Source organism: Anas acuta, chromosome 3 (assembly GCF_963932015.1).
Source record: "Anas acuta chromosome 3, bAnaAcu1.1, whole genome shotgun sequence".
NCBI lineage: Eukaryota > Metazoa > Chordata > Aves > Anseriformes > Anatidae > Anas > Anas acuta.
Genome location: NC_088981.1, coordinates 91422451 through 91449996, shown reverse-complemented (window position 1 = coordinate 91449996; position 27546 = coordinate 91422451). Strand labels below are relative to the sequence as shown.

At 36.4% G+C, this 27546-nt stretch overlaps 1 long non-coding RNA gene across 1 annotated transcript; it reads right to left on the bottom strand.

Moving 5' to 3' along the window:
- Window positions 1-1799: 1799 nt before the first annotated feature.
- Window positions 1800-26252, bottom strand: LOC137853075 (uncharacterized). Its single transcript, XR_011094219.1, has 5 exons — window positions 25445-26252; window positions 7735-7827; window positions 3186-3242; window positions 2530-2627; window positions 1800-2002 (listed from the first exon to the last, which is right to left on the bottom strand). It is a non-coding gene; the product is annotated as an uncharacterized lncRNA (long non-coding RNA).
- Between the last annotated feature and the right edge of the window lie 1294 nt (window positions 26253-27546).

Here is a 27546-nt window from a genome sequence, read left to right as displayed (position 1 = left end):
TTTTGTAAATATTTTTATATAAATAATTTAGAATAAATCCTCAACAAAGGGCAAACAATTTAGACTAATTTGCCTAGGGAAGTGTACAAAGCAAGAAAAATTTTGAGATGAATGTGCATGTCACTATTTTGCAAGTTTAGGTTAACCTTAGGCAAAGTTTATGCTTTATCAATTTGATGTGCTAAGACCAACATACTCTGACTTTACAGGTTTTTAGAATGCAATTTACCGTGCAGCTGCAGGTATATGTGATCCTCAAGAACTCTAAAATTTTATCCTAATATATTTGCAAAGAAGCAATTACTCTAATTTTCATAGTTATTCTGTTTTATGAGCGAGGCACTACATATACTCTTCACCAGTCTATGGCAGGTACTACCCACTTCTACCAGTCACTTAAGATTCTCTACTGCAGCACGATATTATCAGATAACTGTATATTCCTACCATTGCAATAGTCAGATAATATACTCCATTTTCTCTTCATTGTTGTTGATGTGCAAAATGTTCCAGTGTCATTATGGAACAAAATGCAGTAGTGGCAATATTAATGCAAGAACAAAAAGGACTGCCAAATATATTCTTATACTGCCACCTGCTAGAAAGTGCTAGAGGCTTAAAGGATGAGAACAAAGCAGACGTTTCCTCTTAATTGCTTCAGGCATTTGCATTGTGCCATCCTACTTTGTAGTGTTTTGCATGTTAAGTAGTTTTTCATCCACATCTTAAGAAATACATGTTCAGGCATTCTCCAGTCTGAAGGCAGATGTTAATGGAGTCAAAGTTTGTAACAATAAAAGTAAAAAATCAAAGTTCACATTATCAATATTTATATATTTGCAATAAAGATAACTTAATTGTTTTTTAAAACACCTTAACAAAGGAGGTGATTTTTTTCCTATTGCTAATAACTGCAACGAAGAATCAAAACCCATGGATACTTTCCAGTTGGCTTCAATAGATTCATTTGGATCCCTTTTCAGGGTCCCATCAACGAGTAGCCTTGGAAGCTCATCTCCTTATAGCCATTATGGTGAGGAAAATCAACATGATGGTACTATTGTGCCAGATGCCTCAGCCCCTCATAACATAGTAACTCCACTTCTTTGCCCCCTTCATAAAATATAAGAGATAATAACCATAAACTCTAGAGAGGGTCCTGCTATTAACTTCAGATTATGTCCTGAAGTAATGGAACATGTCTCAGACTTTCCTCTGGAACTAAACAGGAAACAATTTCACTGGAAAATTTAAAGCTTCTTAATGTTCAAAAGAGGTAAAAAGAAAATCACACTCTTTCCCTCATTAAAATCACAGAATGCATCATTTCTGTGACAAACATAGAGCCCATGTATATTGTAGAACTAATTTCACCTTTGGAGATTTTATATATTCCCTGCTCCATAAATTATTAATATTTCATGCCATTCATTTAGTGAAAAAAGATGGTGAGAAAAGGCTTTTAATCAAGAGAAGCCAGCTGGATAGCAGCCTGTCTCTGTGAAAATTACAGGATAGGAGAGAGGAAAGGGAATGCTCCCTTTTAAGGAGAGCAATCCTGGTAAATATAATTTATATATATATATATCTCCTTACAGTTCTACTCCTTCCTGAATATTCTTTATGCCAAAGTAGTTTCAGAAAGCCACAAATAGAAATAACAGGATTTAAGATATTCCTTTATAATACTGAACTGAAAGCAGTTACAAATAACTTAAACAATAATACAACTCTAACAAAAGTGTTTAAAAAAAAAAAAACATTCTTTACATTCTTTACATTCTTTACATTCTGTCATGTTGCACTTTTTCATCTGTTTGAAAAAGGATGCAAAATCTTAATCCCTTGTGGAGAAGTTATTTCACCTTGCCTATGAGAAACAAAGATGAATTGGGCTAAGGACATCTCTCTGGTTTACAAGTCAGGATAGTCACCTGAGAGGTCAGAGAAGCCAATTTCAGTCTCTGCTCCCAGGGCTATTTGTTTTCAGTTTGTTGCTTTGCTGAAAATATAGAAAGAAAAGATAACCCAGAAAGAAGATACAATGCTTAAATGTATAGACAAATATAAATCTTTTTATTATTATTATTATTATTATATATATATTTTTTTAAATTTAAACCTGTTACATGTATATCATTGTCATATCTGAGTGCAAGCTCTGTCATAGCATTTTTCTAAATTACTATCACAACTAGGTCATACTGGTGCGCAAATACAGAGTGAAAGACAATTAAAAGTTTGACTTGGTCATTTTACATTTAACACAAATTTGTCTGAACTTATTGTTTATAAATGTATAATTATTTATTTATTATTAAAGTAGGGTAATATAGAAGATATAGAATTCAGATGTGGCAGAAGATTGGCAGTGAAAAGACTATTACAAAACTTCTGTTGAAATGATGAGCCCAGTATTGATGGCTCTTTCCCTGTCAAAAGAACAAGACTTTCCCAAACTCTGCTAGAAACCTAATACGTAAAAATTGAAAAATGGGTGTGTAAAGAGGTAAGAACTCTCACACTTACCCAGTGTAGATGGCTTATGCAGTGCATTATTTGTCACTCTCTCATAGTTAATACATGAGTAATGTTCTACGAATAGCTTTTGCCTTTCAACATAATTTCTGTAAAAGCAGAAACAAATCAGTCTCACTTCCTTTGCCTTGTTCCTTGACAGGAGAGTATCATGAGTTTAGTGCTTATGTGCCAATTAGAAAAATATTTTTCACTTGGCACTTGAAGTGTAAAGCAATGATCCTGTTATTTAATGCAGACACAGTCAGCCATGGAAAGTGAGTGTATGTGCCACCATCATCCACCAGCCCCGGTGTCATTACTGTCACTAAATGCTCATACTCTTTTCCAGGCTAACTACCTCAATAAGAGCAGAGCTCCAAAACACAATATGCTGTCACAGACAGCTGTGGCTTTCACATACATTAGTTAACGCTGTTGTTTTAATAAAACACAGTGTCTCAGAAGAAGAGTGTGGCTTACTTTTCAGCCTCATAGTGTCAACAGAAGTAATGGAAACTACTAGAATGCATCCAAAAACTCAGTACCAATTTAGCCTGAAGGACAGCAAGAATTTCAGCATTCTTTGTTGCCTGAAAAGTAACAATGTTTGCACAGTTTTGGATGAGTGGAAAAAACATGATAAAAGACTTTCAAGGTACACATACCTTTCCCTACCTGTACAGTTTAGTTCAAAACAGAGAAATGATTTAGAGCATCCTATCCTATGAAAAAGAAAGAAATAAATAGGACCTTTGAGCCTTCCCAATACTATACATATATATATATATTATTATTTTTTTTCTTTTCGGTTTCTAATGTAAGAACATTTTGTGAATTTTGTACTCATTTCCACATCACAATGATGACACATGCCTTTTAAACAAGACATACATTTGAAAACTTCTTTTGCAAATCTGCCAGGTTTAATTGAAGGGATTCTTTCAAAAAACCTTAAGAGACATGAACAATATCTGTTGTGACAAGAAATATAATTATCTCATGCATACCTATTCAATTGTAGCTGACAAATGCAACACTATGTAACACATAGTAGTTATCTATGCATTTTAAAGTGTTCTTAAAGGAATACAAACTAAAGGAAAACAAAATATCACATAGCAAGACAACAGGTCAGATTTGTGGCAAAAGCTATCCTTTCAGTGAAAATTTAAAATCTGATTTTCATCCTCAGAAATAAATGGCTAGGATGCAAAAACCTAAAATTATTTGGCTTCCTTATATTTCCTTTCAGTTGTGTGGAACTTGCCTGAATCAGTAAATAATAATTACCAGAAGTATTTACTTGCTTTAGTTCCACAGATACTGTTCACTATAGAACAGAACTCTAATTACCGTAAGTCTTTTTAAAATGCCCCCATTCCAGCTTTCACACTTTTTAGAGTAATCACTGCATTTTAAATGCCGATACAGTCATGATTCTGATGCAAAAAAAAAAAGAGCTCATTTTCATCTGTTTACACTAGCAAATATCTCAATGCATTTTACAAAAATAAAGGTCTTATTTCAAAGAAAAAAAAACACATAGCTTAAACACAGTTTACATTTTCTATGAGGAAAACATAAACTATACAAGGCTAACTTGAACCTTTAGCACCCTTAAAATTCATCATTTTCATATACAGTGTTTTATTTTACTTCTTTCTGTTGTTGTTGTAAACATTACAAATCATGAATAACATACAGTTGTGAGATAGCACTGATAGGACCTTAACTAAATTTAAGAGCAGATTTTGGTCTGGTCAAACACACAAAAATAACGTAATGGCCTGTATGGAGACTGAGAATATATGTATTCCCATATGAGTGCATTAATACATATATATATATTAGAAAATTGTAAAAGACCTTTTACCAGAACAGCTAACTTTCATGTAATCTTTCATGGCTAAATTTCATTAAATCTAGTGGTAACATTTTTTGCAACATTAACTCATAAATTGTATCACAAAGCTAATATGTGGAAAATATTCAAGACTAAACAGGCTATTGTCCTGGTTTCAGTTAGCACAGAATTAATTTTCTTCCTAGTAGCTGGTGGAATGCTGTGTTTTGGCTTAGGATGAGAAGAGTGCTGATAACACCCTGATGCTTTAATTGTTGCAGAGCAGTGCTTATACTAAGCCAAGGACATCTCAGCCTTTTGCTCTGTCCTGCCAACGGACAGGCTGGGGGTGCAGTAAGAGCTGGGAGGGGACAGACCCAGGACAGGTGACCCAAACTAGCCAAAGGGGTATTCCATACCATCTGACGTCATGCTAAACAATATATAGGGGTGGCTAGCCGGGGGAAGGGGGGCCGGACTGCTCGGGGTTAGGCTGGGCATCGGTCAGCGAGTGGTGAGCAATTGCATTGTGCATCACTTGTTTGTACATATTATTATTATTTCCCTATTATCACCATATTATTATTATTATTGTTATTATTGTTATTATTATTTTGTTATTATTATTTTCCTGTCTTATTAAACTGTCTTTATCTCAACTCACGGGCTTCACTTTCCATTTCTCTCCCCCGTCCCAGAGAGGGAGGGGGGAGGGTGAGCGAACGGCTGCGTGGTGTTTAGCTGCCAGCCGGGTTAAACCACGACAGCTATAAAGATTATTTAATAATTATCAGCATTTTATTTCCACTGTCTTGTGGGGTGAGCCCTCAGAAGCCCTTTCCTGTCCTGCAGAGGTTTCTCCCTGTTACATAGAATTTCAGTGTGGCAGCATATCAAAGTTCATAACCATTTCTTCATGGTAGTGGCAGCTTATGGCTGAGTACAATACAAGCTGTCAAAGTTCAATATGCTTACTTCATTTTCAACCAAGATTATTTCCTCAGCTGAATAATCAGACAGCTGACTGCAATAGTATCACTCATTTCAGTGCTACACATTGCTAATGCATTCACCTTGGGCAGCTATTTGTTCAGAAAAGTGAAATGGGAGTTTGGAGAAACCTTTGATATGAAGAAAAAAACTCAGTTCTAATGCCAATGATAAAACACTTCTGAATTTTTAAAGCCATTAGAAATAAAAGATACCTCTCATGTCTGTGGTATCGTATAGTTTCTTAAAGTTCATTTAATGACTTCATTCAATTCTGCCTGTCGGCGTTTACCAAAAATTGAATATCCATGAGAATAGAATGACAGGCCATGTATTCCAGCTAAAACAATGAAACTGAATTATTCAATTGCAGCAAAAAGTAATAAGCACACCAAGTGTTGATGCTGAGAGCCAAACTGAACTAAAGTATAGACTGCTATCAATGAATACAGTGCATGTCTAATGCATGGAATACAGAGCAGCACTGTGACATCCCATTTCCCAGTTTGTGACCTGTTTCTTTAAGTACCGTGACAAAAAAATATATATTGAGAAGTATCACTACCTTTTCTCACAAACAATTGCTATTTATAAAATGCATTTTTCTTGAAAAAGAAAAAGAAAAAGAAAAGGAAAAGGAAAAGGAAAGGGAAAAGGAAAAGGAAAAGGAAAAGGAAAAGGAAAAGGAAAAGGAAAAGGAAAAGGAAAAGGAAAAGGAAAAGGAAAAGGAAAAGGAAAAGGAAAAGGAAAAGGAAAAGGAAAAGGAAAAGGAAAAGGAAAAGGAAAAGGAAAAGGAAAAGGAAAAGGAAAAAGAAAAGCCTCCCAAGTTGGTTTGAACTGCTAGCAGTTTACTTATTTTTTATTATTATTTATTTATTCTTAATGCCATAGTTGCTATGGTGATTTGCTGCTAGCTGCAAGCAGGTACTTTCAACACTGGTTATATTCCTACATTTTACCTGTCAAGGGGGTGCCAGGCCAGCATGTTTGGTGTGATACTCTGCTATTTTTTACTGTGAGCCACAATTCTCAGGTAATGCAATGTTGGCAATGTTGTTACTGTTTTTGTGATAAGCCTTCCCTCTCTCACCAATGACAATAATTACACTGAAATTGTGTGCTCCAGAATGAAGGCTACAGCCTACCCAAATCCTTGTGGGTTTCTTGTTACTGCTCTATTTTTCCTTATTTTTATCTCAACCACATGCCTTTTCTTTCTTTATACATATATATGTATATATATATTCTTGATGTCACAACAAATACATTAGTGACAAGGTTAGTAAGCATTTGCTGTATTTTAAGGCAAAAATCTGTGGTAGCAACCCAGAGAAATGGATCTAGTTTACCGAATTGTTTCTGTAATTAACAGATTTACATCCAAAAGATTTAAAGTCAAGAGTTGATAGGAATGAGAATTTCTTGACTTGTCAAATATGAAAAAAAAAAAAAAAAGTATAGGCAGGCTTTATAGGCATTAATGAGTTATGGGTTAATATTTCAAGATTTGACACTTCATAGAGTGAACAAACTGAATTAGGCCATTCCTGGATGTTGGATGCTTATTCAAGTCAGAACCCTAATTATCTTATCCAGGAGTGTCTGGCTGCCTACACCAGCAAAGTGTTTAGAGGTAACAGCGAATATTTAACACAAGAACAGTGAGTTGTCCCACCTAAAAACAAACAAACAAACAAAAAAAAACAAAACTTATTTGATAACAGCTTTTAAATGCTGTAGAACTTGTGGTTTAAATTATATATATTAATTATATTTAAATTATATATATTAATTATATTTAAATTATATATATTAATTCATGAAGTGTTTGTTCATTTACACATAGATACAGGATGCAAATGAAAAGTAGAATGTAAATATGACCTCTTTATATAAAGGAATGAATGATGAAGAGAACTGAGTTCTCCATGCCTTTATTTTCTTTCCTTTAAAATGTTAAGGATGAACTGCCACCTGTGACATTCAGAAGTGGACTTTCCAGCAGTCACTTCATCTCTGGCATCTCTGGTCTCACTGAAACCATTTACATCCTTTCTGGTCATATACTTTCAATGAAAAAAAAAAAATGAAAGACTACAAGTAAAAAGGGTTTTCTTACAAGCAGAAAGGAAGAAAAATAACATTCTGTAACTTTTTTTTTTTTTTTTCCCCAAAAAACTTCTAGTACTGTGTTTTTTCAATGTGTGACTGAAGGTTTTTGGACTCTGTCATCAGGGCTCCATGAAAGAAATCTAAGAAAGAAAATCTGAAAGTGCAGTTTTGAGAGGTATGCAGAGACAATCAGTTCATCCCTTCATCAAAGAAGCTAGAAACTTGTGGGCTGAGTAAGTAAAAAGAGACAGGAACATGCAATCACAAACCTCCAGGCATGTTGCAGAGTCAGAGAGTCACTTTGGTTCCAGGGAAAAGCAAAGTCTTCATACAATGAGGACAGAACAACTAGAAAAGAAAAACTGAAAAAATATCACAGAAAAAGCAGGTCAGAGATACTCAGAACATTTGTACCCTGTAGCATCCTTCTACCTCACAGTTGTTTGATAGAAGAAACCTGCAATATTTACTACAGTTTTGATGTATTGGTCTCAGGAACTGATTTCACAGGCATGTATCAAAATTAAATGTTATATAAAATATAAAAGATACATTTGAAAAGCTGTGTTTATGAAATAAGGAAGGGTTAGGTGGTGTGTAGTTTTTCATGTTTTATAGTATAGTTTGTTGTTGTTTGTTGTTGTTTGTTTGTTTGTTTTGGTGTATAAATAGGGGTGAATGACACTTCAAATTTTGAGTTGGTTTTAACAGTGGAAGAGTTAATGAAGTTTTTTCTGTGCAGCCATGAAAATAGCCAGAATTTTTTAAATTTCATGGAGCTACTCATTTCCTCTGCTGCCTAAAACAAGCCATAATTAACAAAAGGAGCAAAGCCATGATAGTCGAGTTGTGGACTGTATCTATTTAGAGCATTCTGATTAATCGGGTAAGAAACCTTTCTTGTCAAAAGCCATTGTTCTTCGATTAAATTAAGGGATTTTGCATTTTTTGCGAACAATCATTATTTTAATGACAGATTAATGAGGGACAACCATTGTCCTTCAAAGAAAGAAACAGCAACAAAAATAGGTATTTAACATTTAATCAGTTGCAAGTATGCAACTATTTATGGCATTCTCTTATGGTTGTTAAAAGATATTTCAGTACAAGTCAGAGACCACTTTTTCAAGCTTCACTTGTAGCAGATAATACAAAGCACATAAAAGCAGAAGATCCAAAATTCTAGTATCACTGTCCTTAAAGAACAGCAGGTTGAGATATGGATTTGTAAAATCAAAATCATTTTGCAAAGCCCACATTTTTCTTCCTTGCTCTAATAACATTTAGATGTCTGTATGACTACCTACAGCTAACATAAGAACTTCACTATTTCTTGGTTCCACATTTCAGCATGATGTACATTGGAACACTGTCTTGTTCAGACACAGCTTTTGATGTCAAGGAGATGATAAAAATTGGTTTTCATAAAACTATGATATTATAATACATCTGACAGATTCTCTGAATAGTTGTAGGCACGATTTAAGAATGAATTGTTTTTCCTATTATGATTACATCAGTAACTATATGTAAGAGAATTTCTGTTTCCTGGCTGATGTATTTGTCCAAGCTGTTGGCTGAAAGTAGAATGAAGCATAAAACAGCCAATGGGTCTCACTTCATTCCTTGTTTAGATATGGACTTACTCTTTAACTATACTTCACAAAGCTGTCACATACTCACCACAGATTTACACTCTTAGAAATATGGTTGCTCAACTATGCATTGTGAGAGCTGGCAAGCAACTCAAAGAAGATTTGTTTGTCTGTTTTTGATGTTTACTATGAGATTATATAAACCTCTTTTATGCTGTTTCATACAAATAAATATTTTTGCTGGGCTAACTTAGAATCCAGATGGCACATATTTTGCTGAGTTATTGTAACTCATGGCCCATTATTCCCAAATTAGACAAGATTGCTTTCAAAGTTTAGCATTAAAAGTAAATGAACACAGCCTATAAAACTGCATAGCAAGAGTCCTCATTGGTATTGGCTGAATGAATCATATTCTAAAGCCAATAGTTTCTTGCTTATGGACCACACTGTTTTGCTGATAGGATTAGCAAACAAATTGGTAAATAAATCTGTTGAAATATAAATGTAAAAACTTGCAGTAGTGTTTTATTTGTTTCTTCATTTTTTTGACTTCTGAAATTTATTTTTTAAGAAATGTCTCTAAGTAAAGAGTGTTTTTTTTAGATTTTTTGTTGTCTTTTTGTTTTCACTTTTTTATTTATTTGTTTCTCCTCTTAGTATAATAGATTGCTCAGAAATTTAAGGTATATATGTTTCAAAAGCAGGCAAACAGTTTTTATGCACACAACTTTTCCAGATTGCAAATAATAGATAAACCCACAATTTTCATGTGGGTTGGGTATTCATTCAACATATAAAGCACCAGTGCACAAGAAGTATAAGAAATATTAAATTGTCAGGTATTAACATTAATACAATCCATTTCTAGATGTACAGAGAGCAGGCTTAGTGATTCTGACAAGTGTGTTGAGAGTGGACTGTATCTTCATCAGCTCAGAGGAGTTCTGTATCCCGTTAAAACAGCTCACATAAGATTTAGCACTTTTAAGTCAGAGAAATGCAGTCCTGCAGTATTTAGAAAGCCACAGTTCAGCACCCCTGCCCCCCTTCATTGTCTCTTGTTACTTAACTTTTATGCTCACTGCAAGATCTGAAGACAGAAAAGACTAGGCCAGAAGACATTTTCTGTCAATGGAGACAGACAAGAAAGAGAATTAGCACTCATCCTTTGTAAAGTCTTTGAGATCGATAAATGGCCCACAAAGAAGAATTATTAGCCCACATAAATTTTGCCTTTCTAGGCAGAAGTTTCATAGGCAAAATAAATATCCATATATTTGATATTACAATACACATTCAGTCAGAGGTTTCCCACCCTATATGTTGTAATAGCTATCTCTTAAGTAGTCTCACTGCCATCACAACAGAAAGATACATACAATTTTCCATGACTTGGTGGCTCAAATACTGTAAATCAAAGAAGGACAGAAGATAAATGGAACATATGTACTAAGGCCAGACAACTACTCAGAAAACTGAATTGAGATTCCAAGACTCGTTATGGACAGAATTTGTTGCTTCCAAGTGGAAATCAGGAAAGTCTTCATGATGGAAGGAGACCAAACTAGCAGAAGGAGAAGAAATTGCTAAGCACAGGATATACCTAGTTGTGACCTTTCTGAGAGTTTTGTGAGTCGGGCTGCATCTCCTACATTCTGGGTAAAGGCAGCTGTGTCTTTCTCCAAGGATAATTTCCAACTGAGCAGAGCTGAAACTTCTAAAGCCTAGAAGACACATCAAGTCACCATTTTGCCCAACCATTAGTGATGAGAAAATCGCTAGATGGATAACTTGGTCAAATCCATCCATCTAACCCTAGATGGATAACCTGGGTTAAATTCCTGTCTCACAATTTGCATACTGTAACAGTGCTTTAACCACCAAACTTTGGATCCTTTAGTGGAATACAAAGAAAGAGGGAGGGAGGCTTACTTATTAAACTAGCCAAGATTTGAGCCAGAGGACAGCAGCTAAAATGAATCATTTGCTGCCCAGTGAGAAAGACATTCAAGGGCCAAGGCAGCAGCCTAGTGTTCTGATCCCTGATCCTAAGAGTGTGTGTGCATGTATGTTTTGCTAGTCTCTGGATAATGAGCAGGTTTGTGACAAAGAACAGCCATAACCTGTATCTAAAATATGGTACACTACAGTATACAGAATACAGAATTCACAGAATGGTTGAGGTTGGCAGAATCTCTGGAGTGCATCTGGCCCAACCCCTGCTCGAACAGGGCCACCATGAGCATGGTGCCCAGGATGGCTTTTGAGAATCTCTGAGGAGGGAGACTCCACAACTTCTCTGGGCAACCTGTGACATTGTTCAGTCACCTACACAGTGAAAAAGTGTTTCCTTGTGTTCAGACAGGACCACCCATGCTTCAGCTTGTGCCCCTTGCTTCTTGAATTGAATGTATTCAAGTATATATTTACCAAGTACAAAATAAACCAGGATTTTCAAGTTGGCTAAATCATATAACACTGACAGCTCTAACAGATGCAGAGAGAATCCTTTATACCAAAATTACAATGTTTGAAAAATTCATTAAATCCTAGGTTCCTTCCAGTCTTTCCATACAATAGCGTTCAGAGATTTTAATGTCCTTAAATTAAAAAAAATACTAAAATGTATGTGTTAATTAAAAGTTTTCTTCAAATGCAGAAATTAAAGCTGAAGTTTGACAAATGTGACTAGAATAGGGATTAGGATAGAAATTTATAAACAACCCTATTTGCAGTAGTAACTAATATATTTTCTGGTGATTAATACTATTCATAAGATAATTCACATACGGAATAACAAAGAGATTTTCCTCTCAGCAAAAAATTTACACATAAAAACAATCATGGATGCATTCTGTATTCAGCTTTGGCTGGTATCAGATACTCTGATACCATATAGATATATATCATTATAGATATATATCTATATATTCTGCTCAGGAATTTCAAACTCCTTTTCCTGACAAATTTAGGATGGCTGGAGAGTATTCAGAATGAAATCCAGATCTTTTTTTTAGCATTTAATATATATTGTACATTTCTTCATATCTTATCACAGAAGAGTGGGAGAAGGGAAGAAAATAATAAAAGAATTAGGAGAGTGATTATCATAAACAAATAAATATGGGCTTCCTCATAGACTCATAATTTGTGAATAGGTTAATTACTCAAATTAAATTGAATGAGAAACTCAGCCTAATATAAAACTGCAGAGGACAGTAGTTTTTCGTGGGTTTATTTATTTATTTATTTATTTATTTATTTATCTGCCTTTCAGTCTTTTATAGAACTTTGTACCAAAATTGATCTATTTTGTTTTCCTGATTATGAGAATTTGTGTAAAGCTGGGATTATACAAAGAAACAAAAATATAATTGTAGCAACTGTTGTTAGATGGGATGTCATGATGCACCCTGAAAACAATCTCTAATATTAAAATTCCTGAAAGAATTGGACTGCAGTCTAAACATAGACTTCAGTGACTTTGAGTCTAGGATTTAGCAACAAAAATAAGGTATCACCATGATTGTTTACAAATGTATTACAGCCATTTGAAATTATTCTCTGGTATACTGGGGTGTGTAATAACCAGCCTCTAATTTAAAGACCATAGGACACCCTAATCAAAATAGAGACATTAAAAACCTTTTTTAATAAAGAAAATGACTGCTTCAGTATGTGTTTGTAAAAGTACACACAGTGGATATGAACTTCTTTTTGTTTAAAATACTGCAACAGATGAGAAGTCTGTATGGATACTGACTTATCATATACAGCTACCAAGTGCACTTCAATATAATTATGTCACATTAGAATGCTCTATCAAGCACTATCTTTCCCCTCCTAGCATAACATATCACGTCATAGTACTTCCCAGGAAAAGGTTTTTACTTAAAATCTAACAAGTTCCTGTGATGACCTACTTCCAATAAGCTTTGTGAGTTACCAAAGTGACCTTTCAAGAAAGTTAAAAGCATAAGCTAAGGTCAGTATCCTCACGTTCTGCACACAGTTAAAAATGTAGGACTCATCTAAACATTTATTGGACATGGCAATCTACAGATGAAGGAAACAACAGGGAGAAAAGTTAAATATGTTACATGCAGTTTCTTGAAGACTTGGAAGTACTGCTTCAATGAGATATGAACAATTGCTATTCTGTAGCTTGTCTCAGCTGCAGCTAGGCCTTAGCAAAATAGGGTGTCAGAAAAGGGGAGGGGTTCTTTATGCTATGCGACTAAATGTGTGCACGAGTGATTTTTCAATCAATTCTGCTTTCTGCCTTTTAATTTTCTTCCAGCTCAGCCCTACAAATGAGTAAAGGTTACTTATTAAAAAGATCTATCTATATGCTCAAAGTTTAGGGCGTGTTTCAGCAGTTATTTTGTTATTCTATAGCAGAAGAAAATATTTTTGTTGAATTTTTTAATTATGCAGAGAAATGACGATGATCTAAACAGTTTAAGTCCCACTTAAAGTGAATTTTAAAAAGTTTCCTGGATTGAAATGGATATAAACCAATATTGTCAAACAACATATATTTACGTGTATTTATTCATTTAAAATAAATATATTTTTAAAGTATAAATAAATATTATTAAATATATATTATTTTTCAGTATTCAACAAAAACCGAAATAAGAAAAAGAGATTATAATAGCAACAATTTAACCTGATGACTATTTTCCATTGCTGTTTACATCATATTTTATGACCTGCAAATTTTTAAATTTGGGTGTTTTCCCAAGAAAGAAGAGTTAAAATGTAAGCAATTAAATTATAACCAACAGGCTGATCACATTTTGACGATATTCAATACTTCTGGATTGTCATCAGAACCAAAATGGTTTAACTTCATTCCTCTCACATTTAACAGATAAACTTCACAAACATTGAAAGAAGACTTAATCACTGATGGGTGTTGAGACTGGAACCAAAAGCCCATGAGAAAAATAAGATTTGAAGGAAATCACCTTACTACAGAAAGCTCAGTTTGGTGAATGGCAACCTATGAAGGGGTCCAGGCTGTCTGAACTCTGCTCCTGAAATAAATCAAATACATTTCCTTCAGTTGGAAAAATCATCTGTGATATATCTATATCTATATACTCTTCTCATTTATGTAGGATTACTCTTGTTGTCCTGTTTTTGGCTGAGTTACAGTTAATTTTCTTCAGTGAGGCTGGTATGATGCTGCTTTGGATTTTGAAGGAAAATAGTGGTGATAACACACTGATGTTTCAGTTGTTGCACAGAGCTCACACAGAGCCAAGGACTTTCCAGCTCTTGGTGCTGCCCTGCCAGCGAGAAGGCTGGGGGTGCACAGGAGCTGGGAGGGGACACAGTCAGGACAGCTGGCCCAAGCTGGCCAAAGGGATGTCCCACACTATGTGATATCATGCTCAGCAATAAAAGATTGGGGGAGCATTTGGAGTGATGGTGTTTTTCTTCCCAAGTAACTGTTACATTTGATGAGCCCTACTTTCCTGGAAGTAGCTGAACACCTGCCTGTTGACGGGAAGTAACTAATGAATTCCTTCATTTGTTTTGGTTGTGTGCATGGCTTTTCCTTTACCTAGTGAACTGTCTTTGTCTCACACCATGCGTTCTCACACCTTACCTTTCTGATTCTCTCCCCTATCCCACCTGGGGAGGGTCAACAAGCAGCTGTGTGGCACTGAGCTGCCTGCTGGGGCCAAACCACAACATTTGTTTTCAAACTTTGCCTGTTTATCACTAAATTGCTATTAAAAACAAAAACAAAAACAAAAACAAAAACAGCCCAGTTATGGGATCCAGTGCATTAACTTACTACTTTTGTTAACTGAATATTCCCAGTTGGCAACTGGTATTGGGTGTCCAACCCTCGGTTTCTCTGCTTAAATGGGGGTGTTGATGAGATAACCTCTCAAGGTCCCTTCCAACCTCAGTTGTTCTATGAAATCCAATGTCTTTCCAATGCCAAGCTACGTGCAGTCTATTGGCTACACAGGTATTTCTTCAGACAAGTGCAAGTTTATTTTGTCAAGTGCTTTCTAAGAGCATATGTTCTTTTGTATACTCTTCTTCCAGCTATTCACACTCAAAGATCAAATTGCTTTTATTCTGTTCTGCTTTCAGAGAAAGAAAATCCTGCTGTGATTCTGTTTCTGCCATTTCCCAGATGCCAGTCAATAGGACAAATTGTCCTACCTATCTCTCTTTCTCCCCGCCATGCCAGTTCTCAAGGTCTTCAAATTCCCTTTCTCTTATCAGAGTAATATTCCAAATATTGTCAGTAATACAACAACCTCAATTTGAACTCTCTTTTCTGTTCCCTAGCACAGTAAGCAATTCTCACTTGTTAAAAGAAAGCCAGGCTGGTCATTTTCACTGTTGACAGCATTTATTTATTTATTAAAAAAAAAAAAAAAAAAAGGGTTCCAGAGAATAGTCAGTTCTTTGTACTTTCTTCCCTTTGTAACCCTTATTATGCTTTTACTTTCATTTAATTGTCTTGAGTCATTTTTTACGTCTTTTTTATGTCTTGCTGCATTTCTGATATCAGGGTATCAGGGCAGACACTATTGGTATCAGCAGCTGAGAATAAGCCAAAATGTCAGATTCCTACTGTGTTTTATGGTCCTGGTTCCCCATATTTACAGTAGAGACTACTAGACATCAGCTAAAGCTTCTAGGCAATGTGCTGAAGAAAATCCAGACTCTGATGATCAAAAGCACATACAGTCACAGAAACCCAGGCAATAGAAAGAGCTCAGAAGCTGTCTGCAAAGCTGAGAGTAAGTGAAATGTTTGACAGAGAAGAATAGGTGTTGGCAAAATTGCTTGATCCGCATTTTAAAGGGAAAATTGAAATCACACTTCCATAAACCTGAGATATTAATCACTGAAGGGGTGTAACTGTGTACCAGAGTCTCTCTTTCCTCTCAGGAATTCCTCTGGCTCAGAACCAGAGCTGATTCTTAAAATGACCCAATTTGGAAATGGCCTAGAGGCAAAGTAAGCCTCTTTTTTTTTTTTTTTCTTTTTCTTTTTAAAATATACTTGTCCTCCATTAATTTTCAGAATAAAAATATGTAACTGAATCAAAATTGACTGGCCAAAATAATACTGCTCAACAGCTGCAAAATTGATACTGACATCAAATTTAATTTCTAAAATACTCAGGTACAATGAAAAAGAGGAATTATAATTAAAAAAAAAAAAAAAGTTGAAGTCTGCAGGAGCATTACAGTAAAAGCAGAGGCTGTCTTAACAGCATTAGCTATAGGAATTAAGGATATGATTTCTGTATCAGCATTTCAATTGTTATATAAAGTCAGATGGTTTATTTAACTTTTGTTTTTGTTTTCCTAACTGCAAGGTGTGTCTAGTGGGTTATTGTGGGGATTAGTGTATTTCTTCACTACTTTGAGATCTTTGGACATAACAGGATATTGCACTACTGTGGGTCTTTATGGGACATCACAGAAAATTAATAAGCAACACTGCATGGCATGTCCTTTGGGCTGTTGTTTTTATGTTTTGGTGTCTAAACAAGTCAGTACATGGTTATGGTATGAATGTATCCTTTACATGATGGAGTTTTTCCTTAATCGCAAAGGATAAGGAGCATTTTAGGAAACTAACTTGAGTAGGAATTTAATTTAGAAAAATGTATCTCTTGCTACTGAAGTTAGTGCCTCTTCCTGTAGGCTTACAAAAGTGCATGTAATGTATTCTGTAGGATCAGGCCCAGAAGACTTTGAACTTCAAAGGATTTCATCTCATCCATCATTCAGCATTGACAGTGGGTGAATTAATATTAGTGTCTCTCTAACTGAGCTGAAAACGTCATGGGCATGAGCCATAGCTCCTATCCAGCAGTAACAAATGGCCTAGAGTTTAAGCCAAGCAACATCTGAAAGCTCTTTGCTAACTGGCAATTCCACCCATTGACAAAGATTTGTGTTGCAAACACATATTATTTGAAGTACAGTCTTTCAGGATTATGCCGGACCATTAAATAACAGACAGCTGCAAAGTCTTTCAAATCAACTTAATCAAACAGCAAGAGTCTTAATCATTACCCACTTCAAACCACCAGAAAGTCAGGACTCTTTTTGCAACCTAAAGAGTTCAAGCTTTCAAAACTCATTGCCTATGCAACTTTCTAATTAGGGATTATATTGTCGTAGTTTTGCCTTCAAGACAGTAATATCTCTTTGGCACCTAGATCTGCCTGTTTGTGGCGTGACCACAGAAGTGTGTCAGCTTGACTAGGTTGGCTGGCTTGGGGCCTATCTTAAGTCTAAACTCCATCAGGACCAGGAAACTTTAGTTCCTCAATGTATATTGAATGAGAGACATAATACATCATTAGAGTCGACAAAATGCTGGCTGTGACTTTCTCTTAAAATGCTCAGAGGAAGTAGTGCTGTTCTGCACTTCTATTATTCAGTCATCTGAGAGAGGAGACTCCATTTTGTAGGGACATTATGTGATCTGGGGTCTTTTTTTTTTTTTTTTTTTTTGTGGGATTCCTTACACTTTTTCAAACAATTTGAATAAGAGACCAAAAAGATAGAATGACAGCCTTGCAGGTGTGGACTGTCACCTGGCTTCACAGAAAGTTCTGAGTTTTAGTCCCTGATACATGGTCTATTCCAGTATTACACACCACATATCTTACATCCTTTCAAAAAGCAAAAATATAAAACTAGTCTTAGTCACACAGACACAATTTTAGCCCTCCAGCTGCCCACAAGTTTTGAAAGAAAGGCTTTGAAGAGAAGATTAAGACCATGAGTGGATAAAATACCTGTTCAGAGTATTTTTTTAAAGCTCTGAAAACTGAAAAAGAAAAGCAAGAATTTAAAACACCTTTCCTCCATGTACTCATCTGGCAAAGCTGGCAAGCTAACACTATGTTTAGCTCTAGTGCAACCTCTAAATCAGTAAAAATGCTTTCTTCACGAAATACTATTCAAGGCATTCTCCTGTATTTTAGAAGGAGCATATCCATTCAAGCCTTGGCTGACAAGTTAAACTATATGAATGCTCCTTATAAAAAAAAAAAAAAAAAAAAAAAAAAAAAAAAAAAAACAGACAAAAGCTGTGCCTATGCAATGAGCTGACCAATAACCTTGTTAAGACCTTTATAGCTGTAAGAGAGCATGTAATGCCAAAAACAGCCTTAACCTAAATTCTCTTCCTAGTTTGACTACTGAGCCTACTTTGAATTCTCTCCAGATCTCAAACTCCACCTTTAATTTAGTACAGCTAACCAGATATGCTTGCTAAAGTAAATCTAAGAACTTTCTCAGCAGCCCTAAAAAAATTTTGTTTAGTAAAACAGATCAATGAAAACCACCTAGTTTCTTTGTGCGAGCTGTTTACTTTCCACTTGTATTGGGTTTATGTGGCAAGGTTTTGGTAGCAGGGGGCCATAGGGTTGGTCTCTGTGAGAAGAATCCAGAAGCTCCCCCATGTACGGTAAGGGCCCCATAGCTGACCAGGGCTGAGCCAATAAGCAATATTGTTTGCACCTCTGTGAGAGCATATTTAAGACAAGGAAAAAAACTGCTGCACAACAGCAGCAGGGAAAGAGAGGAGTGAGAAACAGCTCTGCAGACTCCAAGGGCAGTGCAGAAGTAGGGCAGGAGGTGCTCCAGGCATGCAGCAGCAGTTCCCCTGCAGCCTGTGGAGAGGCTTCTGGTGGAGCAGGCTGTCCCCTTGCAGCCCAAGGGTCCCACATGGAGCAGATCTCCACGCTGCAACTCATGGAGGAGCCCGCAGTGGAACAGGTGGATGTTGCCTGGAGGAGGCTGTGGCCCGTGGAGAGTCCCCTCAGGATTTGGCCCCAGGCCGGAGCTGCAGCCCGTGGAGAGGAGCCCATGAAGGAGCAGGGGGTGTGGGGGAAGCTGCCACCCATGGGGGACCTGTGCTAGAGGAGTTTGCTCCTGACGGATGAAAAGGGGTGGATGGGGGGGGAAGGTGTTTTTGGTTTCTTTCCTTTATTTCTTCTCTATCCTGTTATTAATGGGCAATAAATTTCTATAATCTCACTATGCTGACTCTGTTTTGCCCATCACAATAGTTGTTGTGATCTCCCTGTCCTTTGACACCCTTGAGCCCTTTTCATCATATGTTCTCCCCCTTTTCCTTTAAGCAAGGGGAGTGAGCGAGCAGTTGTGGTGAAGGTCATCTGCCCAGCTGGGTAAAACCACCACACCACTTTATTTCTCGAAGTCTCTAAATACTGTGCAATGCTGATGTTAAAAATAAAAATTAAGGAACACTCAAAATCCCTTGAATGGCTGATCAACAGCAGATCAACAAACAGTTACATTTGTTTGTTGTAAGATAGCTAGCATGTATATAAATCCGTATTTAGTCAGTTTATTAAAAAATCATCAATTATTTTAGATGCATCCTTAGATATTTGTTTATTGCTTTATACCAATGGACTTGAAAATTCAGTCGTTACTGAAGAAGAATGAAGGATAATCTGGTATAACAGTAACAGGTAATGCAAGAGAAAACCTGATGTAACATATTTTAAAGCTCCTTTAGAATATTACTACCTGTTGATCCTTTACACTGTCCTAAATTATTTCCTCTCTTGTAGATATCAATATCACCAAAATGACATTGTCTCCATTGTATATTCTTCAATCATCCCCAGACAAGTATTATAGTATTAAATATATGCCCTAACATACCCAGCAAAGAATTACATCTTTGTGTTCTGGGATATCAACACTTTCTGTGTACACAATGTTTAAAAGCAAGTACAGAATCATAGAATCATTAAGGTTAAATCATTAAGGAAAGCTTTAGTATTTCTCATGAAGCCACTTACAAACACTTTAATTATGTTCTGTAGCCATTCTTATTGCTTGTCTCTAAAGTTACTTCAACTTATAGAATTTCAAAGGCTGAACTTCAGGTTGAACTGAAAGAAGATGACAACTTCGATTTCATCATGATTGAATGAAATGGAGTTTTACCCCCATGTTGACTGGCAGCTTTAATTTGCTTGGCTAAAGCTTAAAGAAATGTAACCATAGATTTTAAAGAAAAAACAAACAAACAAACAAAACCTTGAACTGACTACTGGTTTTGATATAATGGCTTTATATCAAATGGCATATGTGTGTCATATATAAGTGTCACTGACCTGTTTTTTGGTGTTTTAGTTTTGTTTGTTTGTGTTTTTTGTTGTTGTTATGTTTTGCTGTCCTACATTGCTGTACATCTTTGTCTTCTATATTCTGATTTGTTCATTCATTCCACTGATTATCATTATTTTGTTGTTTGTTTATTGTAAAAATTAGTGTATTTCAAAAATTAATCTTTCTCTTTTTTTTTTTTTTAAATAAAATTCATCATCCCTAATATCTTTTACCTTAATATATGCCTCAAGATTGTTTTTTTTTCTCTTTTGTGTACAGCCACTTTTAATCTCATACCGCCTATTTCACTATAAGGTTACTTATAATTTATTTTATTTAGTGTTTTACTTATCATTTAGAACAGGTTGAATGACAGCCCATCTGCCTGAGTAAACAATTTGTTGAGTCCAGTAAATTAAATATGTTGCTGTTTAAAATGTACCATGTTATACCAGATTATAATATAATCTTCTATCTCTTATCTTTGTATTTGCATATTTAACCTCAAAATATTGTCATCTTTGTTACTTTGTTCTAAGAAAGGAGTATATTAGCCATTCACTAGCTAACAATGCTATTGCAAGTTTCTCCTCTTTCATTCCAAACTTGCACTTATGTTTCCAGAGGTCTCTTTTCTTTTTCAAGTAACACCTGTTTTATCTATTTCTGACAAATACTTTGCTGCACTAACTCTGTTGGCCTTGGCAGAACTGCCTTTTTCTGATCTCTCTAGACTTGCCTCATTTAAGTTGCTTCCCTTATACAAATAAGGTAGAAATTGGAAGATGAATTGATATGAAAAGAAAAAAATAGCTTAGCACTTTCTCACAGGGAAAGAGATTTAATGAAAAATCTTGATTTTATACTAGCAAAGAAACATTGGCTATTGTTGTTGTTCTTTTGCAAGTACCAGTCTAAAATAAATAAATGAATAAATAGAAGCTACAGGTAGGAAACTTTAAAAGTTGGACCAGATGATCTTTCAAGGTTGCTTCCAACCTGGACTTTTCTATGATTCTATGCCAATTCCTACCAAAAAGGTACTTCCAGTGGCTGTCACAAATCCCTAGGCATTCCATGAATGCCTAATCTTTATGAGAACAAACTTCACAAAGGACAGCAATGCAATTTTAGATTTTTTTCTCATATTGTAATAAGTTAATTATTATTTTAATATTGTAATCTATGACTTGATTACAGCTGATATAGTACAAATGCAGAACCAAACAGAATAGTGGTTTGGAACATTAGCATGCTAGGGAGTTGAGCACTATGTCCTCTCACCCGTTAACCACCTTGTATTAAGAGATTTATTTTGCCCCTTTTTGTGTCCTTTACAAAATTGTGACTGTAGAGTAAGTTATGATCTTGAAAAAACAGTTAGTTATGGATTGCTGCTTAACTTGTCAAAACAACTCAAGGCAAATGAAGCCTAACCATAGTGAAATATTGGTCTGCTTCATCACGGTACAAGCCTATATATAACCATAGATGAAACTGAAAAATGATAATTGAATGCCAGAGCTTTGGGCTATTTTACAAAGATCGGAGACTGGTTCTCCAGCACAGACTTGAATAGCTTTAGCAGGACATGACCTTGATTAATGCCTTGTCAAGATACTCAGTACCTTTCAATTGTTGTTGGAAGAACACCTGGTCATTACAGGACTCAGGAGAACGGATCTGAACATTGATTTCTGGGTCTGAAACATAAGGATAGGTTTCCTTAATTCCCATTTAGCCATCATCTAACACAGACCTGCTTAAAGGTTTCTTTAGAAGCAGTTTAATTATGTTGCAACTACTTTTTGCTCTAGCTCTGCTGTATTCACAAAGCAGATGTTTTCTACATATAGTCATATATATCTGGAGTACATTTTTACAGTAATCTTAGACTACAAATTTCACAGGATTTGGTCGTAACCTACTTTCACACAATAACTCATTAATTAATATAATTTTTAAATTTTCTAACACTGTCTCTTCTCTGGTGAGTTTGGGGAAAGGAATTTCTCTCATCTTAATAAGTTGCATTTCTTATCTTCCTGTCAGATCTCAGAGGGTGAGATAAACACATAAAAGATCTACTGAACATGCTCAAGATCTCTGTGACAAAATTGCTGAAGTGAGAAGGCGTTTAGATGGAAATAAGAGCTGCCACATTTTGGAGCCCAAGCCCACAGCGGGAATCATTTCAGAGTTCAGTCATACTAGCTACAGAAATAATAGCCCACCCTACGGTGAGTCCTAGACCATTTCATACCTTTCTCTGTAACTCAGATACAAAGAAAAGCAATGATGAATATTGATTCAGCAAAATCCATGGGACTAGTGCCTATTCTCTTGTAAATACAAGAAGTTGAACTCTATTAGAAAGTATAAAATGAAGCTCTTTGCATGCTTTGCATTGTAAAAGTATAGCCTCCAAAAAAACAAGACATCCTCTGAAAGCAACATAGTATTCCTTCATGCACCTAGTATTGTTGCTGATTGAACTTTCTTATTTTCAGCAAGGGAAATGGAGGAGGGAAGATGATATTTCCTCCTTTAGAATCAGTGAGGAATCACCAAGAAATATTTGGATTGTAGCTGTTTTACAGAAAGGGCAGAATCATAACCCTGATATATACTGGAGGATGCTGCTATCCTCAGCAGTTGTACCAAGGCAAAGAATAATCTTCTTCCTCATGCAGGCCAACAGTAAACACCAGAGATTTAGATTTCCAATAAAATTTATAACAAGGACAGACAATGTTAACAAACTGTTGTTTACTTTTTCTGTGTTAATTCTGACAGTAATGAACTTTAATCATGCTCTGAAATGACAGTGCAGCAATCTGTAACAGATATGTAACCAGTGCAAAGAGCAGCACTGAACAATTTTGAGTTAAAATTAATGAGCTGTGATCAGCCACAGAGCATCAACATTATAGGCTATGATGATGTTCTTAGACACTGCACATTCATTTGGGTGATTTCCATTGATTTCAATAGTGCCAGGATTTTAAACAAGAGTTTGACTTTCACTCAAAACCTTTGTCGCTCCTTCTCCAAGGTACAATATGACCTTGAGCTTGACCTTCACACAAAACTTTTCTCTCTCTCTCCAAGGTACAATATGTCTTGAATAAGGGGATGTTAGCTTCCAGAAAGAAAGTTGGAATGGACTTTTGGAGGTCATTTAATGAAATTTGTGGTCATAGGAGACTCAATTAAATTCGCTTACCAAGGATTTGTTCAGTTAAAGTTCAAATGTTTCTAAAGATGGAGATTTCCCAGAGTTTCTGGACAACCTGTTAGAGTGTATCTTAAAATAAATAAATAAATAAATAAATACCTAAAAACTAAAAATTAAAAAATCCAAGCTGTCAAATCAAAATTTCCTTTATGGAAGCCTCAGTCTATTACCTTTTGTACTATTACCATGAATTTTTGAGAGGAGGAATCTGGTTTTACCCTCTCTATTTACTCCCATTAGGTAGCTGTAGCTAGCAATAAGTTCTCCCTTCAGATTTATCTTCTTTAGACGGAAATGGGCTTCTCTCACACTCTGCTTCTATCTTCTGCTCTCCGGCTCCATAACTGTCCAGATGGTCTATACTGGGAGCCTTGCAGAAGTCCTTGCATTTGAGGAGTTTGATCCTCCTGAACAGGACATGTCTACCTCTACTGAGCATCCTTCTTAGGGCTTGAGAAACCCTTAACTTAGCATGAGAAGCTATGTGGTATATGAACCTGGTGGAGTGCCCCATGCTGGCCTGTGCTACACACTAATGGATGCTATGTGACTGAGATATCCCAATCTGTCATGAAACTTCCTATTAGCTGAATAGATAAGTAATATTGTCGGTACTGTGTAATACTTTTAACAAAGGTAAACTTTATATGTATCAAGGGATGGAATATGATGATCATGACCAGGAGACCATTGTACACCCACAAATAAGTGATCCACGCAGCAGTTAACCTAAGTAGGCCCAGGCATGTGCTGTGCTGCAGATAAAGATTGGCCACCAGGCAGCATTGTGAGGCACAAATCTCTTAGCCACAGCATAAACTCAGCTAGTTCATTGTAACAGAGGAATCTGCAGGCAGCTCCTCCTTGATAGCAGTGATTACACATTGCCTGTGTGTCCATGCCTTTACCTAAAGGTGCAGCAAGATGTTCTTGTGCAGGAGGAAGTTCTCATGTGAGCAACCTTCAGGAACTGAGATGCCTTCTTGTAAGAAAATACATAGTAGCTCAAAGGAATAAGAAAGGCAAACTTTTCTCCAAGGACAGTATCTGCTCAGCATGTCATGTAAAGAAACAAAAAAAAAAAAAAGCAACATCCAGGGTCCATGCAATTCTGCATGAACTCAGAGTTCCCAGCATCTGAAGGGACACAAGAGGTAGTCACTATCTATATTTCTCTTTTTATTATATCTTATTAAAACAACTATTTTCCTATGCTATTTCTTGTAAGGCCTTTCTTATTGAAATACAAAAATAAAACTGTGCTGTGTCTCCATCTCCACACATTGCAGGGAAATCCATCCCTACTTCTACTTTCTGTGTTGTTTCTTTTTGATTTGAGCTCAGTCAGAAGTTCCTTGTTCATTCATACTGGCCTTTTGGCACACCTGCACAAACTGAACAGGAGAACAGTTCGTTCTTGTGCTTTGAGGATATTGTCCTTTAAGATCAAAGTTTTCCTAGTCCCTTTTGATATTCAGGGCAACCTCCCACGGCATCCCAATGAAATCATGCTGTGCAGCTGCTCATGAACTCCTAATTCCTCCTGTTTCCTTCCCATGCTGCATATATTTGGGTGCTGGCATTTGAAACAGACACACAGTTTTGCTGTTTTCAAAGGGGGAAGTGTAGGTGCCTCTGTAAGCATGCTAATCCCCAGACACTTCCTCACTTTCTTCCTTGCTTTCAAGGAAGGCAACTTTTCTTTCAATTTTCTGTAACTATTGCTCCAAACAACCCAATTTAAAGCCTTCCTCATGAGGTTTGCAAACAATGGTATAGATAGTCATGTGTTGCTCTGAGTGCGAATGTGATCTATTTGACAGTAGTCTCATTACTGAGTGTCCTGTAACCATACAAGCCAAAGCCTTGTCTACAGTGATAGCTTAGCAGCAAGGTGATAACCTCGAGGATGCACCTACTTGTGCCCTTCACTTTCACCAGGATGATCAAGGAGAATACCAGGTAAACCAAAGCCTGCAACCCTTACCTCCAGAGCTCTGCAGTCTTGATGCTGCCCAGTTGCCCACACAGGAAGCAGCAAGTAATCTTAACCCAAACGCTGCATAAACCCTTAGCAGTGGCTCCAAAGCACCTTATATTTGAGCCACAGAATGCAGCAAGCCAACTGAAACATCAGTAGCTTCTTCTACAGAAGGAAGCCTCCAACACACTCCTTGTCCTCTTGGTGAAAATACAGTGTTCAGGCTCATCTGGCTTTGATGCCTGTTCCAACAATTTCTCCTCATTTATTCCCAGAATGTTATTCTTATTTTGTAGTGGCAGATCTGCAGACAGAAAAATAATCTTCTTTGTGTCGCTGTAAACCAGTTTTCCAGGATCTCCTCTCTTGGGAGCCTCCATTCATTGCTCCCTTGAGAAAAACTTGTAGCAGCTTTTCCTTTTTTATATCACACCATTTGAGACCTTGCCTCTGCAGACAGTGTCAGTCTCCTTTCCACCCTCCCCGATGGCACAGTCCGCTCACTTTTTCTACAAGTTTTTCACCTGGTGACTCATCCAGAGCACACCTCCATGGATGAGGCTGCCATCACCCTCAGCTCTATTGGGCAGGGGTGCCAGGCACTCTCCACAGCTTTCCTCTGGGACTCCACTAGGAGTAGGCACCCGGAGCAACAATGTGGTACCTCTGGTTGATGCTAGCAACCAAGCCATATGGTGTATCAGCACCATCCCTGCACTGTCCCAGGAAATCCCACAGTGTTTCTAATAAAGTTTCCATTTTTTTTTTTTTTTTCTCCTCTTCTCATCTCTTAACCACCTACTTATAATTCTAACTGTAACAACCACTAGCAAGCCCCTACTTATTTTGTGCTCCTTCTTATCAAATCTAGAGCTACCCACCCACCACCTTGGTACTCAACTTTCCCTTATCAGCTGTCAGCTGAGGACACTGGGTGTAGACACTCCCTAAACAGGAAACAGCCAATAAAGTTGCTTGCTACAAAAAGCAGAAGCAAAGTTCCCCAGAAATGATTTCTTACCAGCAGCACCAGACCACAAGAAATTCCAGAAGGTGTCATTACCAGATGTCCTCTGATGTTCAAAGCCTGGAAATCATGATGACAGCTCCTAATTATTTTTCTGGAATCTCAACCTCCAAATGACTTACTTAATCACAAGAAATAGGAAACTAAAATTGATATTCATGATGCTGGAGAATACTTTCATGTTCTCATAATAATTGCTTTACTAGCTATGATAAAACCAGAGCAAAAATTTCATAGCTCAGTGAAAAACAAATCACAATTGCTTTGGGAAAGTTGCACTTTTTAACTCCCCCATTTTATCTTAGCCATGATTCCTGAGGGAAGGGAAGCCGGAGGTTAGAATGATTTTGAAAGGTTATAATTATTTAAAATAGTGACAGAAAACATCTGTAAGAGGTCCTAAGTGTCTTCTACAACAGGCATCACAAAACATGAATGCAGTCACTGCATGAAGCACCACTTTTACATTATTTAGTCAATGCCTTAGCTGTGACATCTGGGGAAAATCCATTGTCTGACACAGGATGGACCAAGTATCTTTTCAAAGTTATTAGGCAAAGATATGCATGTAGAAGTATGATTGTATTTAAAGGTAAAATCTTAGAGTCATGAAAAGCTATTTTCAAACCAGGATGTTTGTATGTACTCAGTGATAGGCCACAAAGAGAGACTGCAACATGGCTCGATGTGTAACAGCTATGAAGCCAAAGCCGTTTATCTATTTTGACATGATATTGGGCTGAACTGAAAATGTCTGCTGAGGAACTAGTCTTTCTAAGCTGAATCAACATTCTCTGTAAATAAATTAAACATTGTCTAGAGCAGTGCTTGCTCCCATCCAATTAGCTCAGATTATGAGAAGAGCAAACTAGATTTTTTCTGAACTAACCATGCCAACAGGCATAAGAAACTTATCCTTATTTATGTCAGATTGAAATTTGTGGGACTGTGTGATGACTTGCAGACACCCCTGTGAACCTCTGTATGTGTCACTATCACACGCTTGGAAAAGGAGAAAGCACTTTGCAGAGTTTGTTGATTCATTCGGTAGTGTTTTAATATTTTAAAATAAACAAGATAA